Genomic DNA, 18,187 nt, shown 5'->3' on the forward strand with positions numbered 1-18,187 from the left:
GGAGGCATGAGGAAGAATTGGTTTCTCCACCAGGCCTGCTGGAATCACTGAGCTCATGGGGCAGTAGGTGCCATGCCCGAGGTCCACAGTCGCCCAGATGGATTGCCCAGTTGAGTGGCCCTTTCACCCTGGGCTTCAGCAACCCAGGGGTCAGGCCCCGGGAGTTTACACTGAAGCAATCGATGGTCTTTGTGAATAAAACGAAGCTTGAACTTTCCCTTCAGTTTTGTTCTTTGCTTCCTGACTGGTCAATGGTGAGGAAAGTGCAGGAGATTGGGGGAGAGCGTTCTGCCAGCTTTTGGCCCCAGTCCTGCCTCTGGATCCCTGGGGGCTGAATTTTGGGCTCTTTGACTCCAGTGGGACCCTGGGGGGCTGAGAAGTTCTGGCTGAATGGGCCAGCTCGAAGAGAAGGGCCTCAGAACCAACTCAGGCATTGTGGGTTCTAGAATCAGAACAAGATGCAGGACTTACAAAGTTCTAGCCTGTCTGAGCTCAGAGCAGCTGAGGGTTTGTTCGCATTCACACATCGCAGGCCAGTCTGGATCTAGGTGCCCCGGTTCGGGTTTCAGTGTGGATCTCAGTCCTTAACTCCAACTCCTCTTGGAGAATAGTGACAGAGAGGTTGCTGGGTCAGTCTGTATTCTAACAAAACCAGCCAGCAGCCATGGAGCACTTAAAGTATTTTGTTAGTCTTTAATTAGGTAATGAGCTTCCGTGGGACAGACCCACTTCTTCAGAGCTGTCACATTTCCAGTTTAGACTGACAGTTATAGAGCACAGAGGTCCAAAAAACCATGAAATAAAAGCTGACAAATCAGATACGTGGAACTTAAGGGATGGGGTGAGGAGGAGAGATATAACAGTCTTGCCCAAGAGCATTACCAATACCAAAGGAAGGGAAACAGTCCTTGTAATGCGTGAGATAATTGCTGTCTCAGTTAAGACCAAGTGTTAATGTATTGAATTTGAGCATGAACCGCAGTTCACACATCTCCCTTTGTAATCTGCTGTTATAGTCTCTTTGTCATAGGACACGTTCTCAGGCCTTTAAGAGAAGGGCCCACTCCACTGAAATGCTCAGTGACAGGTTTGTGCGTATTACGATTCCTCACGTCTGCTCTGTGCCCGTTCATTCTTTGCCGAAGTGTTTGCCCTGTTTGTCCAATGTAGGTAGCAGAGGGGCATTGTTGGTGCGTGATGGCGTACCGCACACTGGTTGAGGACTCTTGGGGAGACAAGGCAGGGGCGGGATCATCTTTTATTGGCCCAGCTTCTGCGGGGGAGAGAGACAAGCATTTCCACTCTTCCTTAGGGCTGGGAAAGTAACGCCCAGTGTCTCAGCAAGGCGCAAGGGGGACAAGATGGTTTAGCATAAGTAATTAGCAAACACAGTCAGAGTCCATTCCAGGCAGAGGCCTGTTAATACTTCCTCTGGTTTCTTTCAGATTATTGTCATAACTCATAAACCCAGTGTCTCTGCCTTACCATACATACTAACTGCTGAAGGGAAACACTCTGGTCCCCCTGGCTTTGCTGTGATGCAGGGAGTGCCTTTCCCAGCCCGGCAGAAGAGCTCGGTGTGTCGCTCAGGCTGGTCTCTCTCACCCGCAGAAAGTGGTCCAATAACAGATATAGCCTACCCTGCCCTGGGACCAACCCGGCCACAGTTATGCTGCATCCAGCTCCCCTTCACTTCCAGTGAGTGGCTTTGCCAGAGGTAATGAGGTGGGTGTGCTGTTGACAAAGGACCTCAGCATTAGCCCTGCCATAGGGAAAGTTCCCATCGGATCCAAACTCTGCAGCTCAGGCTTGGGCCCTTGCATTGAACCTAATTATTGCTTTTGATTCATATTCAGCTAAGCTCCACACAATACGCACAGAAACTAGAGGTGGATAAAGTGTCTCAAAAATTACTTGAGTGAAAGTGCAGCTACTTTCATGGCCGGGTACTTGAGTTCAATAAAGATGCGATGTGTGTGTGTGTGTGTGTGTGTGTGTGAGAGCATTTGTGTCTCTGTGTGCGCGCGTGTACTTTTACTCAAGTGGTTTTCCAGAGGGACACTGGTGACTTGTACTCAAGTACCCCCCCCAGCAGGTGCATTTGTACTCAAGTAACTTTTTGGGTGCTTTTTTCACCTCTGTCAGAAACTAGCCCTGGGGACTAAAGACACTCCAAGGGAACAGAGGGGCCTGTGAGCTGAACGCGTCCCTAGGAAACGATCACTATGAGACACTCACTCGCACATACTGGCTGATGCCCATAGGGGTCTTTTTCTTACCACCGACTGGAGTTACCTTGGGGACCCTCCAATTCCCAGGGAGGGTTACAGCCTCCAAAGCTTCACTCATGCGAGTGGCCTTGGCGGGGGAGGCTTTGGGTTCCACCCAGCGAGGGGGGATCTGTAAGGGTGAGCTCTGTCAGAACAGGCAGGATTGGAGCTGCAGAACCCATCTGAACATTCATTGAATCCTCGAAATGTCGGGCTGGCAGGGACCTCCAGAGGGGATCAAGCCCAGGCCCCTGAGCCGAGGTAAGACCAAGAATGCCTAGACAGTCCCTGACAGGATTTCTCCAACCTGTCCTTAGAAACCTTCAGTGATGGGGTTCCAGAGTCTTCGTTGAAAGACTGTTGCACATCTTAACTCCCTGTAGAGCTGGGGGTTCACCTCCTAACTCACCTACAACTAGTTGCTGAGGAGTAGCTGGTGCTTGTCCTACCTTAAGTGAACGTGGAGCACCACTGGGCACATTCCTTTTTATTGTGGCCCTTCACATATTTGAAGTCTGTTATCCAGTGCCCCCTTGATCTTCTCTCCCCTGCACTAAACTCACTCAGTTTTTTCACCTTCCCTCTGCTCTGGCCTCTCTCCAGTTAATGCACATCCTTCTGGCAGAGCAGCACCCAGAAATGGACACAGTACACCAGCTGGGCCTTCCCCAGTGCTGAGTAGAGCTGGACAACCACCTCCCACATCTTATCTGCTACAGCCCTGCTGATACGCCCCAGAATGACATTGCCCTTTTCACTACTGCATCGTGTTGCTGACTCATGCGGTGCACTATAATCCCAGAACAACAAGAAGTCTTGTGGCCCTTTATAGACTAAGAGATATTTCGGAGCATAAGCTTTCGCGGGCAAAGACCCGCTTCGTCAGATGCATGAGTGGGGAGGTGGTTTCAGAGGGGTATTTAAAGAGTGGGGTCCCAGTAAAGGGGGAGGGCCAGAGCTGACAAGGTCTATTCAGCAAGGTGGAAATGGCGCATTATCAACAGTATTTATCAAGAGAGGAACAAGCAAGTCAGATCAGACAGGGGGATGTGAGCCATTGTCAGCATCTAATGGGGAGATATTAGCACCCAAAGCAGAGAAACTGTCTTTGTAAGCTGCGAGCCCCTCCCAGTCTCTGTTTAATCCATGGTTAATTGAGTCAAATTTGCAAATAAATTGCAGCTCAGATAATCCCAGATCCTCTTCTGCAGTCAAAAGAACCGCCACACAGGGGCAGACCAAAGGTCCATTTAGCTCAGAGTCCTGTGTTCCCACAGTGGCCAGTGCCGGGTGCCCCAGAGGGAGTGAACAAGACCAGTAATCACTGGGTGATTCTTCTTCTGTCATCCATTTCCAGCTTCTGACAAACAGAGGCTAGGGACACCCTCCCTGCCCATCCTGGCCGATAGCCACTGATGAACCTAACTTCCTTAAATGTATCTAGCTCTTTTGTGAACCTCTTTAAAGTTCCGGCCTTCACGACCTCCTCTGGCCAAGAGCCCCTCCTGCCTAGCCAGTTATTCCCCATTTTCTCGCTGTGCGTTTGGTTTAGGTGGAGTACTTTGCAGTTGTCTTTGTTGAATTCCGGACCATTTCGTCAATTCATCCAGGTCATTGGGAATTCTAACTCTGTCCTCCAAAGAGCTAGCCACACCCTGCGGTCTGATGTCAGAGCAACACTGAGGACATTGGTGCTGGACTCCTGCCTCAGGGTGTCCGCACACCCGGCTCTCCACAAGTCACAGAGGGCTTCTTGCATGAGCTAAGTGTTGTAGTTGCAGGCCTGAAGACCACACAGCCAGAAAGCTGGGGCCAGGGCACCAGAAAGACAGTGCTGATAAGCATCAGCCATTTGCTTTTAATAGCGAGCCCGGGCCGTATTTGCTGAGTGCATCAGAAAAGCTCCAAAGATGTGGAGGCCGCGGGGGTGAAGTGCGAACTCAGTCAGCAGTTTTGTTTTTCGCTTTCCTGTAAGACCTGACACTTTCTAGCTGCAGCCCGGGCCTGCTTCACTTTTTCCACTCTGCCTCCATCGCAGAGGGATTGGAGCTGGGAGGAGGTATCGCTGGCTGCCCCGTCACAGCTCGTGCACTGTGGTTTGCTGAGCTCACCCATACGTTTGCAGATGGACCCTGCCAGGCGCTTGTTTATGCCTCTCGGTACCTTCTACCTGCCCAGGAAACAGTCTGGGGCTGTGGGGTGTGTCCAAGGAGAGGGGGCAGGGCTGTTGCTAGAAGTGAACAGCCTCCTGGGAAAGAAGGGTGTTTGGCCAGGGCTCAGGGTACTTTCAGGAAGTTCGATCCGTATTCTGGGCACGCGGCCTGAAGTGCTGGTATTATGGGACTGAAAACACAAGGGTCAATCACATCAGCGGAAGGAGAAGCTCCATTAATCAGAGCAGTAGTAGGTTCTTACCCTCTTTACAGACAAACCACTAGTGTGGGTGAGCACACAGGCTCTGGGCTTACATGGCTCTCAGCAGCAGCCGAACAGGGCAGGTGGTGCAGGTCAGCCGAGGAGAAGTGCTCCTTGCTGTGGTTCCCAATGGTGTTTCCAGAACTTGCTGGCAGCAAGAGTGTGGCTGGAGGTCTGGCTACAGCTTCCTGCCTCTGGCTGTGGAGACATGGCCAGCCACGCTGCCTCCCCAAGGCATCATGAGTCTGCTCCTCTGAAGCCAGCTGTAAAGCTCAGGCTGACATCAGCAGAAGCAGGGGTGAAGTCTGTGGTGGGGCCTTCATTGTCCCCGCTCCTGTGCCACTGCATTGGGCAGAGGTGGGAAAGGTCCTTCCCCCCATTTTCTGGCCAGGATTTTACTCATACGCTGGGCAACACACCATGGGGAGTGAAGAGCTGTGGTTCTCCCTTATCCTCAGGTTACAGAGTGGGAGGGGGGAGGTTGGATATTAGGAAGAACTGTTTCTCTAGGAGGGTGGTGAAGCACTGGAAGGTGTTACCTAGAGAGGTGGTGGAATCTCCACCCCTAGAGGCTTTTAAGTCCTGGCTTGATAAAGCCCTGGCTGGGATGACTTAGTTGGGGTTGGTCCTGCTTTGGGCAGGGGGCTGGACTCCTGAGGTCCGTCCCAGCCGTAGGATTCTAGGATGCTGTGGCATCAGAGCCTGGGTAGCACCCAGTGCACCTTCCAGTAGGGCCTCTGAGATGCTCCCAGAGCGCTGGGCCCAGTGGCATGCGGCCTGGAGAGGAGAGAGCCCCCCGACACTGCAAAGCGATGAACAGAGAGGAGGGGACTGAGCACAGGTGAGGAGGGGATGAAGATCCTTCCCCTCGTAAGCCCACAGCACTGGAGCTGGGCAGCCCTGAGCTCAGGGAATGGTCCTTAGTGGGGGAAGGTGTCACCTCTGTCCAGCACCCCATGCAATAGGGCCTCTGATCCTGACTGGCACCCTGAGGTTCTATGGTCCTGGGACCATAGAAACATTAAGGAAGGGGCAGGGAAGAGACAAGGCCATGGCCCATCCCATCGGCACCTGCCAGCAGAGCCTGCACAGCGCCCAGCGGGGAGTGGGGGCACCTTCTCAAGTGGCATTGTGGGTGAGCTCCTGCCGTGGGGATGACATCTGAGCCTCTTTCACCCAGCCCGGACCTTTGCCCACGCTGTCCGTGTGCGTTGGGTGCACTGTCTCCCTGTCCGGGCCATGGGCTGCAACGACAGTCAGGCTCCGAGGGCGTGAAGGAAGAAGAGGAAGAGGAAGGGCCGAGGAGGTGGAAGGGGTGTGTGGGGACGGGCTTTGCTCAGCCACGAACAGGCGCTCCCCACAAGGCGCTCGTCGAGAGGCAGCTCCAGGTCACGTGAAACTGAGAAAATCAGTCACATTGTCCTTTCCCACGCCAGGTGCTGTGGGGCGGCTGCCACCTGCCCGCAGAGCTGCAGGCCAGGCGGGCTCTTCTAGCAGGAGGTACCCTGGTGAACGTCTCTCTGGAGAGCTGGCAACCGCAGCACACCTGGGCAAGACTGCACGGGTGTGGGTGGGGCTCAAAACACGAGGAGCCAAGCCCCCGCCGCATCGGAGCTCTGCCGACGCTCTGCAGCACCCCTGCAGGTCCCATCCTGCCCTCAGCTGCTCCGTCGCTACACACTGGCCCTCAGCACCCCTGCAGGTCCCATCCTGCCCTCAGCTGCTCCGTCGCTACACACTGGCCCTCAGCACCCCTGCAGGTCCCATCCTGCCCTCAGCTGCTCCGTCGCTACACACTGGCCCTCAGCACCCCTGCAGGTCCCATCCTGCCCTCAGCTGCTCCGTCCTTACACTGACCCTCAGCACCCCCTGCAGGTCCCATCCTGCCCTCAGCTGCTCCGTCGCTACACACTGGCCCTCAGCACCCCTGCAGGTCCCATCCTGCCCTCAGCTGCTCCGTCCTTACACACTGACCCTCAGCACCCCTGCAGGTCCCATCCTGCCCTCAGCTGCTCCGTCGCTACACACTGGCCCTCAGCACCCCTGCAGGTCCCATCCTGCCCTCAGCTGCTCCGTCGCTACACACTGGCCCTCAGCACCCCTGCAGGTCCCATCCTGCCCTCAGCTGCTCCGTCGCTACACACTGGCCCTCAGCACCCCTGCAGGTCCCATCCTGCCCTCAGCTGCTCCGTCCTTACACTGACCCTCAGCACCCCCTGCAGGTCCCATCCTGCCCTCAGCTGCTCCGTCGCTACACACTGGCCCTCAGCACCCCTGCAGGTCCCATCCTGCCCTCAGCTGCTCCGTCCTTACACACTGACCCTCAGCACCCCTGCAGGTCCCATCCTGCCCTCAGCTGCTCCGTCGCTACACACTGGCCCTCAGCACCCCTGCAGGTCCCATCCTGCCCTCAGCTGCTCCGTCGCTACACACTGGCCCTCAGCACCCCTGCAGGTCCCATCCTGCGCTCAACTGCTCCGTCCTTACACACTGACCCTCAGCACCCCTGCAGGTCCCATCCTGCCCTGGACTACTCCAGCCTTGCATGCCAAATGGCAGCACCCAGCACTATCCCAGTCCTGTGGTTCCCTGCCCACAGCTCTGCCGATGCCATCACCCCCGGCTGTTCCCAATCAGTTGCTCATTACAGCTCAGGCGGCCAAGGGCATTGACCAGCCCTGGTGCTGTCCACTCTGGACTAAGCTGAGACCCAACAAATTCATTTTCACATGGGATCCAGGCGAGCTGGGTCACGGCTCCTCCAGAGGGGAAAGTCTAATGCCGCGTGACCCCCCTGCTGTCTCTTTTAGCACCTTGGCTGTCCCTGGGGCCGCAGGTTGCCTAAAGGGGGAGGCGGCCAGCTGGCTGCGGTTTGGTAGCACACCGCCGGCCTCGCAGCAGCTTCCACTGCTGAACTGACAGCACCAGCACCAGCAGCTGGTCTTTCTAGGAGCCGAGTGCGGGAAGGGTGGGCTCTGTGGTTTCGGTGGGATTGGTTTTGGCGAGAGGGAGTAGCTAGGGCTGCCTCTAGAATGACTAAGTCACCTCTGCGCCACCCTCCAGCTCTGCGGGGGTACGCGCACAGATCTCTGCAGTGACAGCCGGGCAGGCTCGCCAACGATGGGGGGTGGAGGAAGGGGGCAATCGCTCCAGGGCCCAGCGATTCAAAGGGCCCCTGGCCGCTGCTCCTGTGCCAGAGCCCCAGGCCCTTTAAATCACTGCTGGAGCACCGCTCTGGGTGGTGCTGAGGGCTGGCTGCCTAGCCCCGCCCCTTCTGCCAGAAGCCCCGCCTCTACCGGAGGGGTGTGCCAATGCCCCCCCACACCTTGCCTGGGGGTCCGTGGAAGATTCTGGCCGCCTGCTGCTGGCCTCACTGCACCTCTGGGCCTGGCAGTTCAGAGCTTGGCACCCCTTAGCCTAGCAGTTCAAAGCTCGGGCACCTATAGGCCTGACAGTTCACAGCCCCAGAACCTCTGGACCTAGCAGTTCAGAGCATGAGCAACTCTGGGCGTGGCAGTTCATAGTCCTGGTACCTCTGGGTCTGGCAGTTCAGAGCCCAGCACCTCTGGGCTTGCTGCGTCACTTATGCAATTAAAAAAGTTGCTTGACGCTTGCGATCTCTTTCATGGCAAAGGAAGCCTGGCCCCTGGCTGTACATTCTCCAGTGGTCTGCACAAAAGCAGGAGGATCCCACCACTTCCCAAGGGAGACTATTGCACAGCCCAATAACACCGTAGCGCTCACCGCTCAGAAATGGTTCGTGGAATTCCCGCACACGCACGTCCGCATACACGATACACGTCTCTGGAAAACGAGAAGTCCTGTGGCACCTTATAGACAAACAGATTTATTGGCGCATGAGCTTTCGTGGGCAAAGACCCGCTTCGTCAGATGCCCACAAAAGCTCATGCGCCAATAAATCTGTTCGTCTATAAGGTGCCACGGGCCTTCTCATTGTTTTTGTGGCTACAGACTAACCTGGGCACCCCACACTTCTCTGAAACTCCCGCAGCTGAGCTGAGCTGAGCAGAGCAGAGCAGAGCAGAGCAGAGCAGAGCTCTCTGTTCACCAGGCGCTTGCTGTCCCTGTGCTGGGCAGGTGGTCCCTGGAGCTGTACGTGGCTCCTCCTGCCCCCACAAGACTGTGGCCAGCTTGGCTCATCCTCTCGCTGGTTGCCACACAGACCTGCTCCCAGGGCACGGTTTGCATCAAGCTTGGGAGACCTTCAGGGCCACTGCCCTTTTCCTTTGGGCTGTCAGTGAGAACACCACGTCTGGCCACCGACACCCTGCATGGCTCTGACAACCGGGCCGGGTCCAGTCACATGCAGCCTTGCCCTGTTGTTCTCCCACCAGCTGCGCTAAACGCCTTACAGAGGGAAAGGGCTGAGCACTCTGATTCCCTGCAGTGAGGTTCTCGCCAGCCTCCCTCTGCTCCTTGGTCAAAGCTGAGCTCAGACTAGGAAGAGAGACCGTCTCCCACCCTTCCCAACATGACCCCACCCACTCCCTGCCTCTTCCCCACCTTCAGCCTTGCCTACTGGTGTAGGTCTCAGGGGAAGCCACCACACCCATTTCCAGCTCATGGGGTCCCTACGGGGTGACCAAACTGCTGGTTCCCCTCCTCTGGGTCTTGTTTTCTAGACAGGTGACCTGCTTCCGACTTCAGTGGAGTTACTCCCGGCGAGAGGGGCCTGAAACCAGAGGATTGCCGGTCGGTCAGGTCAATGTTCTCCAAATTTGCTTTCACCCTGATAGGGAATGTTCTGCTGTGTGCCGGTGAACGGGGCTGACCATAGTATGTCCCTGCTCAGGTTGGGACTGGGAACTTCATTCATGTTTCTGAAGGGTGTGGAGGTCTGTGGGTAGAAGGAGCTGTTATGAAAGGACAAACTAGGCATCCTGGGTTATGGGGCAGTTCAGATCCAAGGTGGGGACTGTGCCTTGGTGACTAAGCCTGAGCCACAGATTGGAGCATTCTTGGGACCAGCTCTCACTGGGGACAGCGGCTGATGCTGGTCAGGGGCTCGTGATGACCTAGAGCTGAGAATTCAGCCTTCTCTTGCTGCATCCTGACACGCTGCAAGGCCCCTGAACAGTAATCATCAGTGGATCTATGGGTAAGTTCAGCTGCATGCTGTCAGCTGGCACCTCCCAACCAATTCCCCTCTTCCCTTGCTCCCCTGCAGGACAGGTATTTTTCACTGAGCAGGGCTGTATTCTGCCTGCATTTCCTCCCTGTTGACTCGCTTTGCTTTCTCTAGTTTTGCTTTGAGTTTGCTCTGGCAACTCTTTGTTCTGTGGCTTCCTCCCTTCCCAAGGATGGAGAAATCACTGTCCTGTGCAAAAGGAGGTTGGTGTTCCTGTTCAGGGGTCTGCATCACAGCTAGAATGTCTCTCAGTGGGTTACAGCCAAGAACCGAAGGACGATGACAGGTCCAGCTACTTAATGGGCCCCCCGAGCACTGCACAGTCAGTAACATACTTGTCTTCCCAACAGCTCTGGGTGGTGTGGCAGGACAATTGGCCAGAGGGGAACTGAGGTATGGGCAGATTAAGGGACATACCAAAGGTTTCATGGGGCAGCAGTGGCAGAGTGTGGAATTGAGCCCAGGCCACCTGCATACCTACCCACTGCCATAACCGCTAGGAAAGCCTTCCTGTCTGGTGCACCACCACTTAGGGCAGCATGCAGAGTGCAGAAACAGCACACACAGATAACATGGCAGCAAATAACAGTGAAGACGGGAAGCCACAGCTTAGGTGGGGAGAGTAGAGGGCCCTACGTGCCTGAGCACCAGTGTATGCCCCTCCCTGGCTCTCTGCCCTTCAAGCCATGGCTCCCATGTGCACACTGCTAGTTTTAGCAGGGTTCTGTCCTGCTACCTCCCTGCTGCCGGAGCCACTCGTTATGGCGTGTAGCTATGGGTGCTGTGCCCGCAGGCTCCAGACCCCCGTCCCAAGGCAGACCTAGCTTTGTCTGGAGACATGGGGGGAGTGCCCTGGAACGCCAGCTGTGATGCAGAACCAGGGGAGAGGGTGCGTGCAGGGAGCTGCAGTTCGTGTGGAGGCGCAGAGAGGATGAGCAGGTTGAATGGTGTGTCTGGTACAGGGTCCTACATGGCATGGAGTGGGCATGGCTGGCAAGTGAACAGTGGGAGTAACTAGGCTCCAGCCTCCCACCTCCACCTCCTTCCCTGCCCTCTCCCTGCCAGATTACTCATCTCTCTGAGGCTGCTGGCACCCCCAGCCCTGGACTTCCAGGTATGGGGTGTGGCTGGCGCTCCCCCAGCCCCAGGTAGATGGGCAGCACAGCCAGAACACCCCCAGCCCAGGAGCACTGGGGACACAGTGAAGCTCCAGCACCCCCAGTACCCCAGAGAGGTGGATAGATGAATGGTCTCCAGCCCTGGGCCTTGTGCATTCTGGCCCCAGCCTCTCAGCCATGGAGGAGTGGGGAACTAGTGGGAGCAGGTGGGAGAAAGTCTGGAGGCAGAGAATGGACAGGGCCACACCCGGCTGTTTGGGGAGGTTCAGCCTTCCCCTGCCTGTGCTACCTCTGCCCAATGGGGTGGCTCACAAACAGAGAGGGCGCTGGGGTGACAGGCTGAGGGGAAGCTGTGGACTGCTCTACCCAAGGCTAGCGGGAGGGTGCATCAGAGAGAAGGAATGACTGATGAGATGAGGTGAAGGAGAGAGGCCCAGCTTCACCCACTCAGTTAGCAAGCCTGCCTCAGAGCTGAGCTTAGATTAGGTTGGATGCTTCACACAGGACAAACAGTGTCAGGGGTGTGAATCAGCATAGTCACAACACACTGGCCTGTGTCTAGCGTCTGCCTCCTTCAAAATCTCTCTGTATTCTGTAAGAGCATCCATCAGTGAGGTCTGGGCCTGGCATCCTGCCAACCACTGCTGGCGCTAGTGAGTGTGTTTCCATTTCCATGGCGACTGCTGGGAAAAGGCAGGATGCCCGGGCAGGGCTGGTAGGTGCACGATGGAATCGGACGTCACCGTACTTTCAGCCTTGTGGGTGGTGATGGGAAAGTCCCCTTTAGTAATAGCAGATCAGAGACTTAATCAAGGGAGCAGAGGCCAGCGATGACTCCAGCATCTCAGAGCTTGAGGAGTTCTGATTTGAGTCGTGCTGTTGTGATACAGTGAGGGCTGATATTTCCATGACACCAACTTTTCTAAGGCGGGGACCATTTCAGACACGGGGTCTCGGAAGCAACGTGGTTTTACTTTAAACCTGCTATAGGCGCTTTTCTCATAATCAGTGTGGAGACTAAAGGGTATTTGGGACCAATGCTCCTGCTAACATTTTTCAACTGTGTGTGGGAAAAAAATTATGTGCACTGTGACATGTGGCTGGGCACCACCAATAGAAACACACGTGGCCGGCTGTGGCGCAGGGGGAACTCTGCTAATCAGGTGGGTGTCATGTCACTTTCCTGGGTGGGTGCTCAAGCGCTTTGCTTACAGGAAATGTTGTTTGGGACCAGCTACATAATGGGGATAAAATAGACCCCATTACCAGGCACCCTCCTGCGCAGCGTAGCAGGTGACAGGAAGGAAGGCTATTTATACGGGCACAAGAAAAAAAAGTTACAATGCACCAATAACAGGCTCACCTCATAGAAGTTTTACTACCATTCAAAATACATTGCCATGTTTAGACCAGCCTAGAGGATTTGGACACATTTGCTATAAAATAAAAGGAAGGGGTGTGTCTCAATCCCCTAGCCTGCCCTGAAAATCTCAACCAATAACGTCTGAGGAAGATGGGCAGGTACTACAATGGGGTGACCAGATGCTCTGAGTTCTGGACCCCCAGTCCTTTCCCATCTGCCCCTCTTGTTAATGACACCAGCCTATGTCTGCATCTGACCCCAGGGGGCTGTGCCATGGTTGGCATTCCCAGATACAGGGCTAGCATCATAACAACCACCACCAAGTTCCTTATGTGACATTCTATACCACGGGGGAGCACCCTGTAACCCCCACATCCTGCATTTATATCTCATTATGATCGTGCATCTCAGGCAGGCCATGTAAGGCATCAGCGGGAAGAATATGAACCGCTGAACCACCCTGTTCTAGCCCAACATGTCTATCTTTAGTACTTATCAAGTTATGGGATTGTCAGTAAGACGTGCTGTAAGCTGGGGAATCAGCCAGCTCTCAGCTCCTCAGAGATGACAGCAAGGCACCAGGAAACAATCGCAATAGTTTTCGTGTGTGGCTGGCAGGGGACACTGTGTAGCGTCTGTTTTACAGTACTTCAGTGTGTTTGGCAAACATTTTGGAGGATGTCTAAAAGACTAGATAAAAGCAGGAGTTTGCTACTGGTGTGTGCGTGGGTGGGGGTCTCCCCCCTGAGGGCATTGCTGGTTTATGCAAGGATCTTAAGTGTTGCCAGCCAGGGCCGCACCGGGTAAAGTGGCTGGTAGGAACCCTAGCCATTGCCACAACAGGCCAGGGGAGAAGAAGCTGACTGAGAGGCTTGGCATTCCACTCAAAGGAAGGATGCTGGAGTCAACAGTGTGGGGCTGTTGCAAAAAAAGAAAAAAATCATGAGTGTGGGATGCATTAACAGGGGCATTGTGAGCAAGACACAGAAAGTCATTCTTCTGCTCTACTCAGCACTTACTAAGCCTCAATTATACACATCTCAGACAGCTGAAAGGGACCTCAGAGGTCATTGAGTCCAGTCCCCGGCCCTTTTTTGCACAACCAAGCACCATCCCCCCCCAGTTTTTTTTTTTTTAAATCTACTTTTCCCCCAGATCCCTGAATGGCCCCTTCAAGGAGTGAGCTCACAAGCCTGGAGTTAACAGGCTAATGCCCAGGCCACTGAGCTATTTCTTCTTCAGGGTATTAGGGTCTGTTCTGGGCACCACATTTCAAGAAAGATGTGGAAAAAATGGAGACAGTCCAGAGAAGAGCAAGAACGGTTAAAGTTCTAGAGAACATGAGCTAGGAGGGAAGACTGAAAGAACTGGATTTGTTTAGTTGAGAAGAGAGACGTCATAAAGGAGACACGATAATGGATTTCAAGTACTTAAGTATGTTACAGAGAGGAAGGAGTAAAATTGTTCTCCTTGGCCTCTGATGACAGGACAAGGAGCAATGGGCTTAAACTGCAGCAAGGGAGGTTTAGATTGGACATTAGGAAAAAGTTCCTAACTGTCAGGGTGGTTGAACACTGGAATAAATTGCCTAGGGAGGTTTTGTGGAATCTCCATCGCTGGAGGTATTTAAGAGCAGGTTAGACAGTGATTAGCGCATTGGCCTTATGAATCTAGGGTTGTGAGCTCAACCCTGGAGGGGGCCATTTAGGTGTCCGGGACAAACAGATTAAAAAAGAAATGGTTAGGGAGGGGACAGGTCCTGCTGTGAGGGCAGGGAATTGAACCTGATGACCTGTGAAGGTCCCTTCCAGTTCTCATGTTCTGGAAACACGAGAAACTTTCCACAGGGAAAGTCCTGCCCCAGGAGAGCTCCTGGCATGTAGGGCCCTTCCACCGCCCCCCCAGCCACGCTGTAGTCCAACTCTGCTGCTGTTCACATCCAGCCTGCCAAAAAACCTCTCGGCTCAGTTCTGCTCCCCTTCATAATCCCACCTGGCCCAGTAACCAGCTCCACCTGCTCCTTCCCCGGCTGAGCCGTCCGCCATGCACTTTGCAGGGCAGGGACGGGAGCTGTGTTAGTTTTGCTGCTGTTAACCCCCTGCATGTAACTCGCCTGCCCCCGCCAGCCTGGGGTTCTTGTTCACTTGCTGCCAGAGCCTTTCATGTGGTTCCAGCGAGTTCCTGAGCTGTTTGTTGAGGGACCTGCCCTGAAACAGACTTTCCATGTTTACGGCAGGGGCAGAGCTGTTTGTGGGCTGCTTTCTTGTTCCCTCAGTTTCCACTACAGGCCAGACAAAACACACCCGCATTTCACCCCTTCTGCTCCGCACGTTTCTTGAATTCCCGATGACCTAGTGTGACATTCCCACCTCCTGTCCCAGAGCCCACCCTCAGCATCCCTCCGCAGTCTGCAGGGACTACCTGGATCACGCTGGAGCTACCGGACATAGTATCATGGAATCCATAGGGCTTGACAGGACCTCAGGCGGTCATCGAGTCCAGCCCCCTGCTCAAAGCAGGATCAGCTCCAACTAAATCATCCGAGCCAGGGCTTTGTCAAGCCAGGGCTTAAAAACTTCCATGTAGTGATGGAGATGCCACCACCTCTCTAGGTAACACATTCCAGTGCTTCACCACCCTCCCGGGGAAGTAGTTTTCCTAATACCCAACCTACACCTCTCCCTCTGTAACTTCGGACAATTGCTCCTTGTTCTGCCGCCTGAGAACAGCCTCCCTCCCTCCACTTTAGAACCCCCTTTCAGGAAGTTGGAGGCTGCTATCAAATTGCCCCTCGCTCTTCTCTTCTGCAAATTAAATAAGCTCAGACCCCTCAGCCTCTCCTCGCAGGTCACGTGCTCCAGCTCCCGAATTGTGTTTGTTGCCCTCACTAGACCGGCTCCAATGCATCCTCATCCTTTCTATAATGGGGGGCCCAGAACTGGACGCAATACTCCAGCTGTGGCCTCACCACACGTCACTGAGCTCAGAACTGGGCCCAGACTTCAGAGTGTAAACACCAGCTGTGCCGGTGCCGGTTCCTTTTCCTGCAGACTCAGCCTCTGATTACCAGCCCCCAGAGGATACTTCCACAGGGCTCCAACCCCACCACCAGCAGCGATCCACCTGCAGAGGGGCTGTGTCTGACTTAGCCGGCGCTTACCCCCCGACACCGAACTTCTACGACTGCTCAGCAAAGCGCGTGACCTTTGCAGCCAGGGCACGAGCCCCAGACAGACGTTTCTTCCTCCTACAGTGGAAACTGATGTTCTCTTGAAGTTAAAACTCGTTGAGTCTGGGTGAGAACGTGAATCACCTGTCACTGTCAAGCTGCTTAAGCTTAGCCGGGCAGCACCCAGGCCATCGTTTTAGGGCTTAGAACGCTCCAGGGAAGCAGATCCTGAATGGACATTTCTTTGCAAGTGGATGGGCTCGTCCCTTCCAAAGGAGTTTGGTTGTACGGCTTGGGGGCTCTGGGGCTCATGAGATCATTAGTAGTATACATATTAAATATACGTGTGTGTATATAACATGCATATGGTGCCATATAGCGTGTCAGACACTTGGCCGAACTGAGACACCACGGTGGATGGCTAATTTTATATGCTGTGATGAGATCCCCTGGCTGCAGCCTGGGACTGTGGGACCACTGCGCCCCTTTAAACTCTCCAGCCTGGGCTGGCTCACACAATGCTTTGCTAGGGGCAACCAGCAAAGCCCTCCACGCCCCTGTATTGCTCATCACACCCAGCTAGATTGCACCCAGAGTGACTGTGAATCACAGAGATAGGGGCCAGCCAGCTCCCAGCCTTCAACCTGGGCACATACTGGGATGGGGCCAGTCACAGGTGACCCCTTGGGATGTTCCCCAGTGTGCTGATCATGCCAATGACCCCCATCTTTTTGCTCTCTGGGGCTCCCCACCACTCTGTCCTGCTGAGCCAGAGCCTCTGGTCTCCCCTGGACATGCACAGAGCTGGGGCTCCCACGCCCCTGCAGAGCAAGGCAGACACTTTTACCACAGCTCTGGTGGTGTGGGATGCAGATCTAGGACATAGAGCCCAGGAAATCCACCCTCAGATGGGCTCAAACCCCCAAATAAATCCATATCTCCCTGTGCAAAAGATATTCCTAGGGAGGGCCCATCCACTTCCCCAGCGACAGCTAGCTCAGCGGTCCCTCTAGGCGAGGCGGTAGATCAAACCTGCAGGATCAGGGGAGACCCTGGGGAAAGGAAAACAAGGTACAAACAACATTCTTATAAGAAACTTTGCCCTGCATTTTTGGGTGGGGCTGGGAAACATCTCGAAGAAGCTGTCAGAAGAAGACTGGGGAGTGGAAGTCACAGGGGGGTCGAAATGACTTGTGTTTGCCTATGGCTATTATACACCCTAGCTTGGGGTGGACAACTACCTAGGAAGTAGATTCAAGCGAAACGAAAAGAGCAAGGGTGGAACCCTCCCCTCTATGTCACCTTGGAGCAGGAGTCAGCAACCTTCCGAGGCGGAGCGCTGAAAATTGTCCCTGTAACCTCTATGTACTGGCCGAGCGCCGGTGATGCTTTTTAAAGCCACTGACAGTGCTACTTACAAGAGCTTCAGTAAGTTATAACGGAAGAGGCCGAGCTTTCCCGCTTAGGTGGTGGTTGGTGGCATTAGCTGGTCTTTTGTTAACCCACTGGCTGCCTGGCTTTGGGCAAGCTCCCCGCTGCACAGCGGAGGAGGGACAGGGCTGAGCTCCCGCCTTGTATGCAGACGAAAATTGGTGTGAGTGTCACTCTCGGTGCCTGTGCCGGGGGTTACTGACCCCTGGTGTAGACTGCAAATGCTTTGGAGCAGAGACCTGCCTTTGCTATATGTTCAGAGGGGGTGGGGGGTGGGCAGCCAGCTCCTTTGGGGGGGGCTAGAAACACCCGGGTGCTAATTGAGCATTGTCCTTGGAACCCCACCGAACGACAACACTCCCTAAGCTCACCCACCTGCTGGAGCGAGGCGGGAGTGGGAGGTGCTCACAGATGCTGGCAAAGAGATCCACTAAGGGGCGTCCGAACCGTTGTTCCCACTGGTTTTTCCCACCCATGTGCTGAATGAATTTTGTTCGGTGCACCGAGGCATGTGCGGCTATGCACCACCCATAGAAACACCTGCTGCCGGCTGTAGGCGCTCTGCTAATCACCTGGGCGGCACCTGAGTTTCTTCTGGGCAGGTGCCCCAGTGCTCAGCTTCCAGGGAACCCTGTGCTCAGGCCCGGCCGTGGGGAGGCGCGAGGGATGTGAGTACACCTCCCCCAATGGGCTGCCTGTCCCCACCTTCACCCCAGCCCCCTCCCTGAGCAGCCTGGCTGGGGATTACCTGGGGCAGGAGCCGGGCAGTGTCAGGGGATCTCCCCATGGCCCTCCGCCACTGCCTGTGGCCTGCTGGGGGCCTCCCCACCCCCCACAGCGAGACAGGGCTCAGCCGGCTGGCTGGCGGAGGGGGAATGCTGCATGGTGAGTGCTGGGGGGAGAGACAATCCCCTGCCCCAGATAACCCTCCCCTCCCAGGCCAACGGAGGGGAACTTCGGGATGAGCTGGGGTGGGGTGGGGAGTTTCCGCCTGGGGGGGTCAGTCTGAGTAGGGGTGGGGGTGGAGTGTTTGGGCCAAAGGGGGGGCATTCAGGCTGAGCAGGGGGTGGGGGGACTGTGCTCAGGCAAGGAAGGATGTTGGGGCCTTACAAGGAGGTTTATTCTGCTGGAGGTGGGGTGGGGTGGTGGCTGCAGAGCGGAGGGTGGGGCAGAAGGGCAGGGCCTGCTGTGGGATGGGGAGGTCCATACGTACAAACAAGCTCTTCCTGCCTTTGGACCTGGACTTCCGCTACTTTACACCCGGCAGGTGAA

This window comes from Carettochelys insculpta, chromosome 10, assembly GCF_033958435.1.
Source record: "Carettochelys insculpta isolate YL-2023 chromosome 10, ASM3395843v1, whole genome shotgun sequence".
Lineage (NCBI taxonomy): Eukaryota > Metazoa > Chordata > Testudines > Carettochelyidae > Carettochelys > Carettochelys insculpta.